Source organism: Catharus ustulatus, chromosome 5 (genome assembly GCF_009819885.2).
Source record: "Catharus ustulatus isolate bCatUst1 chromosome 5, bCatUst1.pri.v2, whole genome shotgun sequence".
NCBI classification, from domain to species: Eukaryota; Metazoa; Chordata; class Aves; order Passeriformes; family Turdidae; genus Catharus; species Catharus ustulatus.
The window spans coordinates 40,606,509-40,626,130 of record NC_046225.1 but is presented as its reverse complement, the minus strand read 5'-3'; the positions used below and the strand labels follow the sequence as shown (position 1 = coordinate 40,626,130).

At 36.3% G+C, this 19,622-nt stretch overlaps 1 protein-coding gene across 10 annotated transcripts in view; it reads right to left on the bottom strand.

The window, feature by feature from the left end:
* Positions 1-19,622, bottom strand: part of TENM3 (teneurin transmembrane protein 3) — a 1,396,736-nt gene that overhangs the window by 1,095,219 nt on the left and 281,895 nt on the right. For 9 of the 10 annotated variants that reach the window (XM_033060171.1, XM_033060177.1, XM_033060178.1 and 6 more), the window contains one exon: positions 16,011-16,099. The exons of the other annotated variant lie outside the window; for it this stretch is intronic. The gene's annotated coding sequence lies outside the window, so the exon portion shown is untranslated. The remainder of the gene's footprint in view (positions 1-16,010; positions 16,100-19,622) is intronic. 10 annotated transcript variants of the gene reach the window in all.

The window sequence follows — 19,622 nt, the reverse complement described above, 5'->3', positions numbered from 1 at the left end:
TAAATATGATGGGTTTACTGATATTCCTCCACTTTCTACATTCCAGAGGAGCTGGTAACAGCTTTTCACTCTCCTTTTCAATGCAGAGGAGATGGCTTTATTTTTGACCAGAATGAAAACAGTGCTGGCAATAAACAAAGAATGGGTAAAATGCTTAAATACAGAAACTCAGCAGAGTTCAGAAAACATAAATTCTGAAGACACAGTACTGTACTTGGGAATAGCAGTTTATCTAAACAAAAGTTATCTGGAAACTAATGAGAAGGTTCTTAGAAAGTTATGCTACCACTGGAAAAATATGGCTGTGAATATATAGTCTTTGAAAAAAATAGTTTTCAACTGGTCATATATCAAACGAACAAAAGACAAAACTAGAAAGTTATAAACAACAGTTCTTCATCTCTGTTTCTTGTTACTTCTATTTCTAATTACTCAAGAAAAGAGTATCACAGAGAATTTTAAATTTTATAAGGTGAATTATAAGGTTAACAATAAATAATTTTTAAAGTTGATTAATTCAGAATTGGAAGAAAAATAAAGTATCCAATGAATATCTAATGGTTTAAAATACCTGGAAAAAGTTCACCTATTATCCTAATTCAATACTCATATCCTGCCATAGAATCAAGCAACATGTATAAAATGTGCAAAAGAAATGGAGAATAGTATGGAGGATGTTTCAACACCATTATGAATATTAATCTTTAATCAAAGACAGCATTAGTGGTTACTGTTTCCCAATTTCAAGACTCAAACTGTACAGTTCAGAAAATGATGAGGACAACTACCAAGTACACGGAAAACTCCCTTAAGAATAGAGATCAGAGACAATGTATAACACTATTAAAACATAAAATATAACAAACCAGATAATTTAAGCAGGAGGTTCTGTTCTCCCTCTCTCAGTACAAAAATAGTTATTTAAACAACTGAATGACAAAAATGTTTTTCAAAGTTTATATGACAAATTTTTAATATAATTTTTAGATTTCATGTGTGTGTCTAACTGTGGAAGAAATATTTGCACAAGATAATCAGGTAATTTCCCGAATATATCTGTGCTTACAGATCTCATTTGAGAATGCAAAATGCAACATTGTCCAGACACTGTGCCAAAAAACAAAAGTTCTTTTTTTTCTTTTTTTAAAAACTAGATATTGTCTATATAATTGATTTTTAAATCTTTGAAAGGCAGAGAGGTTTTTATTTTCTACTTTCTAGTTCATTTTTACTTCATTTTTTTTGTTTTCCCAGAAGTAGTACATTTGCTAAGCTGATATTCCTAGGACATGATGAAAAAAAAATGTGTGTATAAATATATATCTATATATATCTATCTTTATATATATACACAAACACATATATATGCACTAGATGGAATTTTTAGCCTGGGGAAAAGGATATGTTCAATTGCTGTGTGATACACTGATAGAAATATTGTCCAGGAAGATAAAAAGTAATAGAACCATTACTTTGAACTTGCTTTGACAATGCTCTTGCGGTAGTTGGAAAAAAATAATAAAATGGAGTAACTCTCTGTATATATTCTCAGATGCTGAATTAACATGTAAGACTCAGAAAAAAGAGTTGTGGAGCTGCCACAGAAGTCTAGAAGTCATCTCCAGGTACCCCAAAAGGTAAGACAAGGAGTTCAATCATATCTTTTGTTACGAGTGAACATTCGGCATTTATTCTCATGGTAATGAATTTTCTAAAAGCTACAGTAAATTCACGAATACAAGCCGCACTGAGTATAAGCCGCATCTCTGGGTGTTGGCAAATATTTCATTCTTTGTCCATAAATAAGCCGCACCTGAATATAAGCCGCTCTGTCGTTTGCAGCGAGGACCCGCGTGCAACAAAGTCGCCAAATACTAACAGAACCGCGGCATGGCGGGGGGTTTACTGGCTCAACTAAGGCTGTGCAGGCTCAGCCCGCTAGGGGTTGCTGACGGGGCCAGGTGGCCCAGCTCGGTGGGGCCGCTCAGGGCTGGCCGCCGCCTCTGGGTTCGCTTGCCCCGGCCCCGCTCCCGCCGCGGCGCCGGCCAGGCACGGAGAGCGTGCCCCGCTCATGCCGCGATGCCGGCTGGACACGGAGCACCCCGTGCTTCTGCCACGGCGACGGAGGGCGGGGGCAGAGCCCCCCCCCCCTCCTCCCCGAGCCACAGCAATGGTGGCGTAGGCTCCCCCCCTCCTCCCCGAGCCGCGGCAATGCCGGCGCGGGGTCCCCCCGTCTCTCCCCCGGGCTGCGGCAGAGGAGGGAAGAAGAGAGCTCTCCTGCCTCTCTCCCCGCCCCCCGTGCTGCCTACAGGGAGCCAGGGCAACAGAGTAACACTTTGTAACAATCGCGAAATGCCGGCTTTTACTGGCAGGTGCTTGGCTCAGCGCCCTGGCTGGCACGTCTGGGGTTGCAAATGTCAGAAAATTATTCACATATTAGCCGCCCCTGAGTATTAGCCGCACTTCCGGGTTTCCACCAAAATTTTTGTCAAATTGCTGCGGCTTGTATTCGTGAAATTACTGTACTTGTGTACTGTGCCACTTCAACTGGAAATAATTTGTTTTTTCCATGCAATGCAGAGGGATCTGTTCCACAACACACCTAGGAATATTAAACAAGGTCTGTAGTCTATAAATACTTAGTATCCAAGTATCTTAGTATGTTATTAGTATCAAAGGGTACTTTTTTCTCTTCTTTACAAATCTTTTTGGAAAGAACAAGTAAATTACTGGCATGGAATGAAATTAAAATCAAATGCAAGTCACAGTTCTACAACACTACAAAATAGTCTATAGAATAATTTTTAATAATCTGTGACTATGTTCTTGTTGCATTTTTTAAATGCCCAGCCTCAAAATCAACTGGTTTATACTAAGAATTCAAAACCTTTACATTATTTTTAAATTAAATCTAACTTGGGTAGATTTATATCTTTGCACACGACTTTGCCTGCAGGTTTAGGTACATAAAAAATTTACTGCTTTAACAGCACATGACAGATCAGCTGAGCTGTGGGAACTGTGCACAGCAGATGAGAAGCAAATCTACTTAATTTATATGGCAATGAAAGGACAGCAAAATACCTTTTTTGCCTTCTGTTTAAGATTGTACACACACACAGCTGCTGTGCCCCTGTACAAATCCAAGGTAGGACAATAACTGGCTTCCTTTCTCTTGAGAGAAATCTTGTGTAATCAATTCTGTTCTGGTTTTCTCTCTTACACAGACCATGACACTTTACATTTATTCATGTCTTTCAGAACTAAATATCTTAATCTGACAACATTTATCTCCCTAATTCCAGCTGACATAAAAAAAAGTATTTTTGTGAGAAACAGATTACTAAAAAAACCAATAGAAAGGAGGGTACAATGTGTAAGAAGTCTAATTTGAAATTGAATCACGAATAGCAGAGATAATAACATATTTAATTTTTTCCCTGAAAATACCTGTCACATTGCCGATCTTCTTTAGTTTTAGAAAGCCTCTGATCATTGAAAATACTTCTTTTTTGCTAGTCTTCTATTACAGCTAAGGAATGGCCCTCTAAGAGATGTACGCTTTGCTCTTAATACCCTACCTGACTCCTAGAAGAACTACCTCTCCAGCTGGCTTCTCATCATCTCTGCTTTAGCTTACAAGTATTCATCAGGAAGTTATCCCCAAACCAGGGCAGACTTAACCTAAAACTATTTAAAAAGCTAATGTAGTTGATATATCAAACAGGTTTGGGGTTTTATTTTAGTTCTGGCATTCATTTATATTATTTTTATTTCTTATCAGCTGTGTGTGATGTGGTATCCAATGAACCTTAAAATTCTTCTTGTGTATAGAACACTCTACAGAAATGTTGTCTTAAGACGTTTTTTGTCACACTGAGGATGGCTAAAGAGTTTCTATGTATCTATGTATTTTACATAAATAATTATATATGTTCATATAAAAGTTAAAAACATCAAGAATTACTCTTCCTCAGAATTTAACATCAATAACCCTGCTGTTCCTGCAGACACGATTTCTGGAATGGCTGGGAGTCCATGCATCCCCATCCATTGCTCACACGTGTGCGGATGTTACCCCTGTGCAGAGGGACTGGAGAGACAGGGCACACCATAGGGGTGACTTGTCTAGGACTGCAGTCCTAGAACTTGCATTGAAAAAAAGGACTGCACAGTATGCTGGGTTTAGCACACTACATTTGCTTTACCCTAGGTTTGCCCTAGGTGAGGATTGCCTGCAAGCCAAAGAAAGGACATACCTTACTCCCCAGCTAAGGAGCTGTTACCAAATACCCATTTGGATTACTTGGATTTTCATTCCTGAAAGATATTCTGGTAGTAGTCCCTCATCACTCCTTTTGCCTTTCTATAAATTGTATTAGGAGTCTTTGTCCTCAGAAAAGAATTACACCAGCATCTAAGCAACTTAGATTTAGGAAAAGAATTTTTATGTTGCAAGTTGAAAAAAAAAATTCCAGTCAATTAAATGCAATAGCATTTTTCGCTGGGTAATTTGCAGGAAACAATTTGATTGCTTTGAAATTGTTGCTCTAGAAAAGCTAATTTCTTTGTATGCATATTTTAAATACTTAAAAGTAATTAGGAAATATACTTCATAGGCGATTTTAAAATTAAGAAAACCCCAAACCATAATCATTATTGCTATAAAGCATTTTTGCAGAAGTGCACATTCTTGTTAACTGTTAAAGGAAGTTCTTCTTCTAACTTATCAATTTTGTGGCTTTGAACAAAGGCCCAACATTAATTAAATCTAGCTGGCATCATCAAGTTATCAGGTGTTATAATATAAAGTGAGTGCAAAGTGAATTTTGACTTATCAGTATCTATATATTTTTTTTAAATTTTGTTTTTAATGAGCCCTCATAAAGCCTGATAGCTTTGCAATGTATTAACTGCCATTTGCCCATTCCATGTATCTGTGACTTGGGGAAATTCAGAAGGTACCAAAATACCATCTCTGTAAGAAAAACAAAGCTCCAATCAAACTAAGCTCTTGCTGGTGGTCAGGATGTTAATGGGCACAGAGCTACAGAAAGTCTGTGCTGGTGTTGTTTAAGAATTCTTTTAACTATGTGTGTTCTCAGCTTGCTCTCCTCATTTCTTTTCCCAGCAACAGCAGACAGAAATATCTGGCTGCATGGACCTGGAATTTACTTTGTCCCCACACCAAATGTATTAAGGTAGCAAAACAGCATGCACAGGCACATGCATGTTTAATCACATTTCTTTGCTCAATTATAGCTTTATTTTTAAAGCTACATCTTGTCTGGTTTTCTTAAAGCTTTTCTGATTTTGGGGGGGTTTTGTTTGTTTGTTTGTTAGCTAGTTTGTTTGTTTTTCATGGTTTTTTTTACACAGAGATAGAATAAGTAGCAACAGATCTAAGTTGGATCATTTACAGTAAAAAATGCTGTACTACTACAGAGGGTGAAATACCAGAGCAATTTGGCCCATCTCCCCAGAGGAGCTTTGTAGTACCTTTAAACTGTTCAAGAATCAAATGGACTTGGATGTGAGAAAATTGATTCAATAAGACCTGCTCTGAGCACCTTTGAACAAAAATTCGGGATCCCCTTTCCATACTCAATTATTATACAAAACTGTGGAAGCTTTTGGCTGTGTTTTCTATTAAAATTATTTTACATTATCTGAAATTGCAGAGATAGGGTGAGGAGGACAAAGAGTAAAATTTTAGCCTTGCAATGAGTCCAAACCCCAGAGAGATTTTGGCTTTTGCTCTCCACGCTTCTATTCATTTCCTCTTGAAGGCAAAGCATGTAAACACAAATTAAAACCAAAACTTCTTTCATCCTAATCAGGAAGACACACAGACTAGGTCCCTCTTTGCTCTCATGAGGACATATTTTAAGACATCTGTGGCAGTTGTTTCTGCATTTGGCGCCAGTAAAGGTGAAATTAAATTTTAAGTAGAAAAAGAAAGTGATTTCATTGCCTCTGTCAGAATTCTAAAAAGCTTTTCAGGCCATGAATGGTTATTTCAAAGATGCAACTAATAAAAAGATTTAGCCTAGTATCACATCCAATTGGGATTCACAAAAAGAATCATTCTCCATCAGTTTGCATGGTTTATGGGTCTTTTGTTCAGTCATCTAACTCCTGTGAATACTCAGTCCCCATGTAGTTTATACTCAGATTTTAATTTGTGATTTAAAAAAAAAAAAATCACTGAGAGGAAGCTTTCTAACTTAAAATAACCCTGGTTGAGCAGAAAGGTGAATTATACTGCACTGTTCTCCTTCTCTGATTCCTCACTGAGCTTTTGTCCTGTTTCAGCCTGTGGAAAAGCCCAGCTCCCTGCCTGTTGCACTGCCAGCCCCTGGTCCAGGTCCAGTTCCTGGGATCATGCTGCCTCCTACAGCAACTAGGCAGTTGGATCCATCGGGAGTCTGGTTCCAGCCTGCTTCAATCGTTTTAAACCTGTTAGATTGTGAAATCCTTCAACAAAATCCAACTGCTGGATCCTTGGCTTTGTTAGACATACTCAGTAGGCAGAACCAAGGAGAGTTTTCTTTTCATTACCTACACAGCATTATCAGCAATTAGTGCCCAACATAGTCTGTATTTTTCAAGTTTCAATACATACTCAAAATATGTAAGTTCACATTTTAGGTCATGAAATTATGTTCAATTCTCCTATGAAGTCTCATTCATTTCTTAAATTGACTTAAAAAAAAAACCAGTAGTGAAAACAGCAGTCAATTCTATCACTGGCTTTTCAACACAACAACAAAAAGAGTTTCACTATTGAAAAAGCAGCATGGAGATCACAGTGCACAATTTATTAGCAATACAGTTAAAACCTAATTTTGAAATAGAAATTCAAAATCACGTAAAAGTAATCTAAAACCTCAGTAATTAAAAATTTAAATAATGTGTAATTTTTTCCTCGGGACAAATAAAATGAGCTCTCTGTGTCTACTTACTTACATGTTCATCTAGCATACAGACAGAACTCAATAGATTAGTTTTGAGCTTTGGTGTCTAAAACTATGTTTTATCAAAATAAAAAATACTAGTCAGTAGCTATGAAATATATTTTGTAGTAAAGGGAGAGAATGATAAACTAGCAAATCACAACCTGAAATGCCAACATGCTATTCTATCTATCTTTACTGAATATGATTTCAGGTTTTATTTTAGAAAGCAAGTAAATACAACTGTGAATCATCCTCTCATAACATGAGCTACCCCAGTTACAACTTATAGACAGATATCACCTGTTCAAAGGAAACGAGGGATTTGTATCCACTTGTGATGGTTTTTTATTAAAACCTAGAATACTGTTTGGATGCTTTATCAGTAAATAGATACAAATCAAGATACATGAGTAATCGCTCTTTCACTGAAAGTGTTCGCTACTTTACCTCTGATCACAAAAATGCAAGTTTTGAATTTTCACTTGATGATACAAGTAGTTGCATACTGACTTTATTATTTTAATAGGAGTGCATTTACATTGGTGTCTCTGTTTCTTTGTTTTAGCCATGACCTTCAGCTATAAGCTTTATGCAGCCTGAGTGATTATTCTTGGTCACAAGTCTGCACTTATCTATAAAGAAATCCTGTATTACATTTGTGTTTCGGCTGAAAAAGTTGTTTTTCCAAAGACATAAAAAATGTATTTGATGGTAATGTCTAAATATGAGGAAAATTCACATAAAAGCAATGTGATATTCTAACTTGGTCAAACAGGGTTTTGTTTTGCTGTAGTTCGCACACAGGATATTGCCATCTTTTCTAATGCTCTCATTTTACATGCCAAAACCCCATGAAAACAGATAATTGCTCGGCAGCCACTTCTGTCAATCGTGTTGTGCCCTGTGCTGATCACCAAAATGTCACAACAGTGTTTTGCTGTTGTCTTCAATGGCATCAGGCTTATGCACAATGCTCGTCTGCATAAATTGTCCCTGTTGACTGGCACAGCTCAGAAAGGACTTCTGTTGCCAGTAGCTAACACACTCTCCCTTTATATCAAGTGCTACAGGCCCATGTGTTTGAAGTGGAAGGATCAGAGTTCTTAGATCTCAGATTTGTGAAGCTTGTTAAAGCTTCTTATTAAACTCAGCTAATTTCAGAACTGCAGGATGGTAAAGTTATTCTGTTTTTGCCATCCAATGATACAGAGTTCTTCTATTTTTTTTATTTACATAATACTTTAGGAAGCTGAATTTGAAAACCATGGTGCGTATTTTACCAGTATATTCTGCAGTCCATGCCAAGCTGGAGATATTTACTGACTGGGATGGTTTGGACTGTCTCGAATTAGGGTAAAAATGTCTTACAAGTGCGTCTTTTGATTGCACTGCAAGCTATTATAATAAAAATTAAAGCAAAATGTATCAAAAAAGGCTTAGATACAAATTGATATAGGGGAAACCAGATACACGGATTTTTACCACCATACAGAAGTCAATGCATCTGGTGTTGTAAGAAAAGATTTAATTCTTAACAAGTGAAATAATACTGTTTTTTGCAGAAAAAAATAAAAAATAATTCTCAATAAGAATCGCAAGAGATCTCTTCTAAAATACCACTCGCTGAGAAAAAAAAGTCAAAATAGCATAAAAATACACAGACTATACTTTTATCACTTTATATTACCCCATGAGATTTGTCAGATAATAAAGGGTGACATTACATTTTTACATTGGGTGTCTTTTCCAGAAGGAGGGAGCAGGAGATGAGAAGAGAGAACAAGAATTATCTTTCTGACACTGATAATTTGAGAGATGATTTGAAAATATATGTACATATATATACACAATTTCATTACTGCAAGCTGAAATTTCCTAAATAAGGTACATGTACATAATTTAATTTCTTTTATAAGGGTTTGAAGTTCTTCTCATTGTGAAATATTTTAAACTGTGTCATTGACAATGCAGACAGCTGTTTAGTAATTCAAACAGGACACTGCTCTGTGAATGTCACATCAGGATATTGACATTTTTCTGGTGGCTTAGATATTCCCAAACTTCATATTTAACATGATGATGAGGTATTGCCTTAACACTAGGTAGTGCCTACAAACAACAGTCTAAAGATTAGAAAGGATACTTGGATTTAAATGCAACTGACATAAAAAATGCTCAGACATTTTGTATTTCTGTATTGTAATAACCAATTATGGCAAACAATATTTTATCATACCAGAATTTGGGCAGAATTTGCTTTGAATTCCATGAGAGATCAAACACACCAGCCCAAGCTAAAGAAAGGTGTGAATTCATGCTGTGCTTCAGCATCACGAGGAGTGCTGCTGTCTCTCCGAACGGCAAACAGCCAAGACAAGAGGGTACCTTTGCTGGTTTTGGGAACCTGGCTGCACTCCCCTGAGATGTCTGTAGCCAGCTAAATGGCTCTTCACCTGCAGTTATATCTGTGCTCCATGGTAAAACTTTCCAGTCTCAAATCTTTCTAATCAAGTTAAAAAATTCATATTTATTTAAAGTCAAGTATATTTAAAGAAAGATAGTAAGGACAACAGAGCACTAAAAACAGATATTAAACATATTTATTACAGTCACCACAATCTACATATACACGGTGTTTAAGTGTTCTTTGGGCCAAAAGGTATTCACTTCAGGGCATATTTGAAATGGGTGATGCCATCCAAAATGGATTTGACTAACCCTGCCTGGTAGCATATATTTTGAAGATAGAAAAAAACTTTTTTGCAACACCCCTAATTTTACTTCTCCTTCTTGTTTAGTTAAACAAACTATGGAGCAAATCTCGAAGGAAAGGCATAAATCAGAAAGAAAAGAACGAAAATCAAAATATGCAGAATAAAGGAGTATATTCTACTACAGAATTAAGTGTGAATTTTTAAAAATCTCAGCAAACTATCAACATATCACCAACTTTTTTCAGTACAGTATATAACAGATTACACAGCTATAAAAACTATATTTTACATTGCCATTTGTTTAATTGAAAGCAATATTGCTAAGCTTGAGCTGCAACTGCATATGAAAAAACTGCAAAGATGGAAGTGTAACTGAGGCTAGTTTACACTATCTTCAATAACACCAGGTGATGGCAGGTGAAAGTGAGTTGCTGTTAATTTGTGAATTTCAGTCTTATAGCCTTTTGCTCACAATAATGAATCTAATTAAATATATTTTATGTATTTTTCTTCAGTTACATGGGAATGAAGCTGCCACGTCTATTATTATTAGAATATTAAAACTCTTTGCAAATCAATCTGTCTGTGGTCAAAATAATGTTTAAACTCTGTGCAACAATCAAAGCTACAGCTGAAGGTATTATAGGTTCAGTTGGCCTTCTACCTAGTTCTGTAACAACACCATTATGTCCTGCACCAGAAAAATACAATAGCTTGCTGAGTTATGAAATTTCAATTTCTCCAGATGAAAAATTTCTCCAGATGAAATCCTTCACACACTGCAATTTAATCTATAATGCTAATTCCTGTATCATCACTGCCAGAACTGCCAATCTCTTGCTACTTCATGAAGTTTACCATAAAATTAATTTGAAATAATTAACTAACTCATCTAAAAACTATTTTATAATGTGACTTTCTGAAAGAGATGAAAAATAGAAATCCCTCTTTTGGTTATTTGGTTATTTCAAACTCAAATTTAAGTATCAGCTAAGCAGAGAAATTCAGTAGAGCGATACCATCTATATCTACAGAGCTGAAAGGCAAAAGTTTTAACCTTAGGGTTAAGAAGATTATGCATCTGGATATCCCACATCCCAGATAAAGGCTGGAATCACTGAAATGCAACAAAAATGCTAATCAGTATTGCATTTGTCTTAATGGCTGTTTCTTAAAATACTTACTTTGTTCTTTCAAGGAACATGCACAGCTGCTGGTCCTCAGTACGACACTACAGGTTCCAGATTCTCCATGAGAGAAGTCAGTAAATGCTTCTCAAGAATAACGATACAAGCACATCCCTGTCCTGAGCATTTCCTGACTTCATTTCTCTCTGCACAGTGTGTAGATATTCTGGTGCCTTATTCTGAGACTGGCTGCAGAAACCAGCCAGGGATACAGAATTACTTATTTTAGTCTCTGTGATTTGCTTTAGGAGATACACTGTCTCCTAAAGGCACATTTTCTGCAAGGCAGACAGTAGGAGATTCTACAAATATGAAAACATGGAAGTTTATTTCACCCCTCCAATCTGTTAGTGACTGCCTATTCAATGAAACTGTACTTTAACAAATAACAGGTAAACAGCTCACATCACAGTGATAACTGGAATAATCAAAAAAATGTACTTTTATTAAAGATTCAAAGGTTATGATAATGCTTAAACAATACATTAAATCTGAAATTTTATGTTCAATTAACCATTCACTGCACAGTTTAATCCTTAAAAAAACCACACCTAGTTAAAATCCAAGATATGAAAATTTTCCCTGCTAACATCTTGGATGAGATTTACTGAAAAACATTCACCCAAACCGTACCTTGCAACCAAATCAGTTGCTTTGAAATCTTTAGGTATTTCCCAGGAATTACTGCAACTGAAATCCCAAGATGAAAACCTTTTTGTTGCGTTAACACAACATAGATAGTATTTAGTTTGGATTAACTTGTTCAAAAGTTGTCATTTCTGCACTGTACAAGTGCAGCTTCTGTCATTCAGAAAGATTAACATGAATGGTTGACTGAAACATGATGAAAAATATGGAATAATGAAATAATTTGGAAGAAAGAAACAAATAGCATTTATGATCAGATCATCACTCATATAAAAGATGATGCAGCAAGGGTTAGATATAAGGATTTAGAGCTCCACAACTTTCCTCGTCAGGGTAAGTGCCATTAAAGAGGAATGCTCTCAGAAGAAAGGTAAAGAAAACAGCATGTACTTTCAGAATATTTTCAAAACATTTAGGAAGCTTATACAAGACAATAAAACAGAAATTAAATGCCAGTCTAGAAGTTAAGCTAACATTGATGTCGAAGTGTGAAAATATGTACAGTAATTTCATGATTATAAGCCGCTGGTCCAGGTGTCAGTAACTTTTTGTTCTATGTCCATATATAAACTGCACTGCTGCGGGCTTGCACTTCCAGGTTGGCAAATTTCTGAACTTCATCCATTTATTGGCCACACCTGATTATAAGCCGCACTTCTGGGTTCAGACCAAAATTTTAGTCAAAATGGTGCGGTTTATAATTGTGAAATTACTGTATATTTTTACTTTCCTTTACTAGTTCATGAAAATATGCTATCAATTCTAAAAAAGGCTGCAAAATACATGAAATATTTTGAGGCTCAGACAATAATACTAATATTGATTGTTCCTAATTCTCACATAAGAAAAAGCTTCAATTTCCTTACAAGTCAATGGACAAGTTAAAGTGATTTCTTTAAAGAAGACTTATGTAATTTTATATGCAATTTAAAGATCAAAATTCCCTAGATATTTGGGTTTTGTCCCATCCCACCTGTGGTAACTTTTCACCAGCTCTATGCAAGTAAATTACAAGTATTCTACAACAATGACAATCAAAACTATGTTCTTCCACAAGAATTAGCACTTTTTCACCCACTATAAATTCCCTTCTTTACTTTCAGTTATAACTGCAATTATCACAACACCAATGAGACAAATTAAAAACAGCCTATGGTGCCACTCAAGAATCAATGCAAAATAACAGAATACATAGTTGAACATATTCCAAATTAAAATTCTTAAATGAACACTTGGAGTGACAATTCAGTCAAACACTGAAACAACTCGATAAGATCTATGTGAGTAAGTCAATAGGAGGGATAGTAGTATTTGTATTAATCACAATTTATGCAAAGAGAAGATAATACTCTTAAGAGCTTTCAAAATTTCTGCTGATATTATGATTTTTAAAGGACTATTCCTTTTATACTTTTTATTTCTTATTTTATTATATCAAAACTGTTTATACTGGATCTACTTGGCCTTTTTTTGCTTTTGAGCTGCATCTCTCAGTCCATGTCCTCAAGCTGCTTGTGCAGTCATCGGTATAATTTATACTAATGCTTCTCTGGTTAGGCTCAGCCAAAGCCCACACCAACATCCAGTTCAGATTGAGCTCATTTAAGAATTTCTTATCTGAAAAACATTGCATGTCTGAGTCATTTACACTCTTTAAAGAAGATCTGCAACTCCTCCATTCTGTTTGGAAAGGAGACTAATACCACAGAACTTAAAAAGCAAATTTTGGAAAGACAATTTGACATCCATTGTACTCCAGTGTGATCACAGTTCTCGAAGTGCACATGAATGGTTTCTACCATAGAAAACCAGATGACATACTTCTGAGGCAAGAAGGCAAGACAGACCTCCAATGTATATGGATATTTAATTGCAGAGCACTGTCAGATTTTTCATAAATGAACTGAATCATCTGGCTACTTGCAACACGAACACTTTCCACCTTTCTACAAAGTTCAAAACTATACTGACTGCCATTCATGCTCTTCTGTGTTACAAAATTATGCTTGCCAAGAACATCCCACATTCATCTGTCACACAGTACATATAAAATATGTTCTCTTTCTGAAACTCAGTGCTCTTCCATTACATCTAAGGTAGGGCTGTGTCAGTCAAGGTAAGATTTAGACTTTAGTTGTAAAACTCTAGAAATACAAATATCAGAGACATATTCTAACGTTCAAAAGAACTCAGAAGAAATAGATAAAAAAAGGGTATGCACTGCACAAAAGAGTATTACAACTCATAAAGGTGGCAATTTTCTAAGTGTTTCTGCATAGCTTATCAATTGGAATTTATTACATCTCTACCTGACAGAAGAATTTCCAACACTTTCAAGTTTGAGAACACTGATTCACAAGAAAGGGAGCAAAACTTCCTCTCTTCCTCACCTCTTCTCCTCTCCCACTTTGATGCTGTTGCTGCACGTGAACTTTTTGCTATTGTTCTGTATTACTTCTCGCCTAGATACTCCTTAAAAACCCACAGGAGATAATACAGAAATTTCAGAGGAAGAGAGGATGCACAAATTTAGTAGCCAATAAATCCTTTTTTTTTTTTTAATAGATTGGTTATAGAAAGGAATACAGTAATTCCACGAATACAAGCCACACTGTTTTGACAAAAATTTTGCTCCCATACTGGCAATCCGGCTAATATTCAGGTGTGGCCAATATGTGAATAATTTTCTGACATTTTCAACCCCGGGAGTGCAAACCAAGTCAGTGCAAACTGCAAAGTCGAGCTCCTGCCAGTAAAACCCTGTATTTACGTGGTTGTTACAAATTGTTACTCTGTTGCACGGCGGGTGGAGCTGCTCTGTGCAGGCAGCACGGGGGGTGGGGAAGGTGGGGCAGCTCTCTCCTGCTGGCCCCACGGCCCAGGGGAAGCAGGGGCAGCTCTCTCCTGCTTGTCCCTGCGGCTCGGGGGAAGGCGGACAGCTCTCTCCTGCTGTGTCCCCGCGGCTCAGGGAAAGGCGGGCAGCTCTCTCCTGCTGTCCCCACGGCCCGGGGGAAGGTGGGGCAGCTCTCTCCTGCTGGCCCCGCGGCTCGTAGGAGGCAGGGGCAGCTCTCTCCTGCCTGTCCCTGCGGCTCGGGGGAAGGCAGGCAGCTCTCTCCTGCTGTCCCTGTGGCTCGGGGGGCTCCCGTCCCCACGTGCTGCCGCTGCAGGAGCAGGCAGGCTACATCCCCGGCTCCCATGGCCGCCGCAGGTGCTGGCGGGCTCTGTGCCCCCCCTGCCACCGCGGGGCAGCGCCGGGCCGGGGTGACCGAGCCCAGCAGAGGCGGCAGCCGGCCCCGAGCAGCCCCGCCAAGCGGCAGCGCCGAGCTGGGCCACCCAGCCCTGTCGGCAGCCCCGAGCCCTCATGGCCCGAGCCGAGTCAGTAAACTCCGCCCTGCCGCCATTCTGTTACTATTTGGCAACTTTTTTGCACGCGGGTCCTCGCTGTGAACACAGAGCGGCTTATACTCGGGTGCAGCTTATTTATGGACAAAAAACAAAATGTTTGCCAACACCCAGCGATGCGGCTTATACTCAGTGCAGCTTGTATTCGTGAATTTACTGTAATATAAAAGACAATAAATAGAAATATAGTATTGGAGCGCATTCTTGCATCTAAATTTGCATGGACACCTGTTGAACAGGCTTCTAGGAGTCAGGCAGTCATTAATCTGATTTATATCTTCTGAGAAGGGGCATATGCTCCTCTCACTTGTTCCACACATTAGCAGCTAGTAGGTAGCAAACCAAATCACAGGAAACTAGTTTAGCTTTGTCTAAGATAGTAATTTGTTAGACTAAATCTTCTGTAGAGAGTTATTTGTATCTCACGATCCAGTTGTCTGACATCTGGGGTTGGCAACACCTGACAGTGCACTTAATGAGTTCACTAGTGTTTCCACTGGAACTGCTGACTTGTGTAATTGCAACACTACATTTGCTGTAGGAAAAAAAATGAACAAACCTGAACGCAATGAATTAAAAAGGTCAGTGAAATAAATATTACTTTTTGTGCTAATACAGATAGTCTGAAAAGAGAAAACTAAGATTATCTCTGTACAGATAGTCTGTACAGAGAAAGCAAGGCAAAACTTTTCATAAATAAATTTTCACTGACATATGTTCAAAAGAATATTTATTTCATAAAATTTTCAATAATTTAATAAAAGTACTTTCCAGTCATTAACTTTTTAAACAGTTAATAAATAATACTTAAATTAACTTAAATAAGACAGTTGTTTATCCTCTCTTTAAAAATTACTTGACCTTTATTTTCCTAGTCAGCAAACATTTGAAAATAATTCTGTTGTTTGACTGAAAGCTTGAGTGACTGAAAAACAAATGGGAAACAAAATTTGCACATTAGCTGTAGGCTTCCTGGAACATGTGCTCATGCCAAAGGATACTGTCATACTAAACTGAGTCAAGGCTTTATTTGAAGGTTACAAGAATTACTGACATGTCTCATTCAAAGAAGCTTAGCAAAAGTGTAAGTGAGGACTTACAGACGCTGGTTTCACTGTCTTTAGGGATCAGGCTCTTACACTTCTACAAGTGCATCTGGGCCTGCCATCAGCACTGATGCCATCTGCACCTATTGAGGAAGATTACAGCAGCTTAGGACTCTTTTCCCCCCAGAAAATACATAATTTTATAGTGTTTTGTGCATATTTGACTCAATTATGACTAAGGCAATACTATTTTAAGACCTAACTCATGTAGGTTACACTTTTTCCTGCTTTTTAAAAATCTTAATACATTTATATAAAATAATTGGTGCAGTCATAAGTGATAAAGTTTTTCTAAAGGGTTATCTGCTTTATTCTAAACGGCTTCTAAAATGTATCAGTAAACTTTACCTATGATGATATTCCTTACTCCCTACATCTACAGAATTTTAACTGTGATATTTTTCCCCAAAAGCACTGTCTATCTATGGATTTTTAGCATTATCTATTATATTCCAAAAATTATTAAACAGTAGAATAATATCTACGATTCATATCCCAAAACAATTTTTCATGTATTTATGAATTTTTTGACCACTAAAATGTGCTATAAATATGTTATTGATCGTGTACTCATTATTCAAAACCAATAGTTTCACAAAAATTGAACATGAGAACAAATTCATTGTTTCAGATGTGTTTTGACAGCTCTAAATCCCACTCAAGATGGACAGCATGTCTGGTGGCTCACGCATGAAAAGAAAAACAACATTTTCCATTTAGGAATTAAACCTGATATACCTATCTTTATGGCAGCAGCAATAAACTTTCTAGAAATCTCACAGGGAAAAAAGAGAAAAGCAAATATACAACAAAGACTATGAAACAAAATAAGTTATCTTTTAAAATATCTCTACTGAAGTATAAGTTCTATGATGAAAATTTTGAGGCTTTCTCATTGTTGAAGTTTAATATGAATATTTTCTGTAATCTAACATTGACAATTATAAAAAAGACTCAGATTTTTATATATTAACATTTAAAGATACCAAGAGCCTTCTTTGACACTGGAATCTTAAATAAAATCAGAATTCATAATCAAGGACATTTTCAAAGTCACTTTAAAACTATAATTTCCCACAATCATTTTACATTATAGAATGGAATATTCATTTGAAGAAACTAAATATAGGATATCTCTTTATTCTTCCTCATTCCAAGGCTATCTTTGGTATAAAAAATGCTCCATTTACCCATAATTATCTTTTCACACAGTGTTCCCAGATGTAGAACTCCCAAAATGCAATTCTACTCATCTGCACCATGGTTGTGAGAAAGTTTGAAGTATATTAGAGATTATGGAATACATTTTGTACTTTTTATTGAAGTATCTTATCAAAACGTGTGCACAGTGATTTAGCACTTAACCAAATTACCTCAAAGACAACATCAAGTTTTTCACCAATGAAAAGAAAGAAGCCACTGTGATTGGTGGTATTGGATTTGCCATCATAGGATAAATTCTTCCATTGTCACAGTATTCTCAGCCTCCTAGGAGGCACAAATACTCTGTAAAATCATGACACCAATTATGGCTTTAGATTTACGGTACATTTCATACTAAAGGTCTACTAAGAGTTCTGTATAAAAGAATAAGAGACATAGCATCAAGTAAATGGCAAAATATGCAAAACCAAACAACATAAAAAAAAAATAAATAAGTTTACAGAAGAACCATCTACATGTTAATATTACTAATGGACATAAAATTGTTGTTGCACTGCATCTAAATTATGATTATGTCTCCCTTTAATCTCCTTGGCCTATAAAACCAATGTAAAATTGAAGTACTCTGATTTAATTTTTTTTTTCATTAGATTCTACATATTTTCATCAGCCAGTATTGAAATGGCTAAATTGAAGTAAATAATTGAGGGAAATAAACCTATTCCATCAGCTATTCCTGAGATATAATGGAATAATCTATGGGATTCCTACACAGGTACTACACTGCGGCATCTGAAAAAAAATTTTTTAAAGATTGTAGAACTTATTAAGTGCCATAATATGTAAGTTTATTCAGTAAATAGAGATAAATAACAAAAACCTTTACATAAGGAGAAAATACATGACAAAAGGCAAACTTTGCTATTCAAAAGAATGAATTAGGATAGTCAAGAAGTCAACCATCTGGACTTTACATGCCAATAGATGAATATGAATGATTAGCAAGAGAAAGAAGTTTAATTTAGTGTGTTTCATTTTACAAGACAGCCATGGCAGAGGAAGGATTTACCTCATTATTAAAAGAAAATTGATTAGAGCCTATTAATCATAGAAAAGTACAGATGAAGTTACAATATATATATATATATATATATATATATATATATATATATATATAAAAACAGACAAAAAGTCTTAATGAATTTTAACTTCATAACTGGAAAAGTAAAAGCACTGCTGAAATATAACCCAGAAAATTAAAAACCTAAAGCTTAAAAACATTAATTGAAGAAATCAATAAAAACTGAAAAAAGAGCAACATGCACATTTGACATAGATTTGGGCAACACACCTGGCCTGTAAGGTAAACCCCTCCTTTACATGACCAGCTATGAATTATGTGGAAGTCTTTAAGGTATCACCTCATTGCCTTTTTTTTGTATTTGAATAACTGTAACAAACCACCTCATGGTGAAAATGCAAAAGAAATACAGATTACTTTTAGTTAAAAGAGTACACAATATTTTTGCCTCAGAAGTTAAAATAAAAAATAAAAAACTAATCAATTCAAAAACCTGAGGTCATTGCTTTCTTCAATATTTTCCTGAGCACTGTTCTCTTTTACATGTTAAATTTCAGAGTTTGCCTGTACAATTCAAATGCATGCTTTGAATACTGGGAGAAACCGAAAAACTGCATTTTGTAAAGTAAGTTATCCTAATACATAATTAATGATGAAACAATCTTCTTCTTATGGGAGTTGTAATTAACTCTCGCAAAACTGCAGATATCCATGCAGTTCCATTTTAAAGGGGAAGGAGAAGAGATGGGAAAGGTTCAACAGACACAGAAACAGAAGCAAATATATCATACTTTTTGTAGAACTCTACTTATATTTTTCTCACACCACCCCTCTTCCCCATTACTTGTGAATCTATAGCCGGAAGCCAAGAAATTACAGCATCTGAATATTCTGCACAGAGAGTAGTCTTGTTTTATAGATAATGGGAGGCATTTGCACATACCCCAAAAAGCCTTTGTCACAAGAAAAATGGGTGCAGCACAATGCCAGAAGAAAATACTCCTCTAACATAGTGTTGACATTAAATATAACCCCTACACACTGACTTAGTCACCACTTGAAAATACAAATGCTTGTATCTTGCTATTTGTGGTAACCTTAATCTTAGTCAATTTCTGCCTTTGGTTTGATATTAAAGACCTGCCAGAAGTGACTGATCTTGCACTGCCATCTCAGTATTGTTCATATACTCAGCAGTCACTTTGTTGTTTTCAAAATGTGCTTCTATTTTGATAGTCTTAAGGTGAAGCAGTACTTCAGAGATTCTACCCACATCTTGAATGACTGTATATTTAAGTTGCTTTTTTTCCTAAGAGCTTTCTTTGAGAAATAAAAGCAGGAACACTTGGAGAATTAGCACT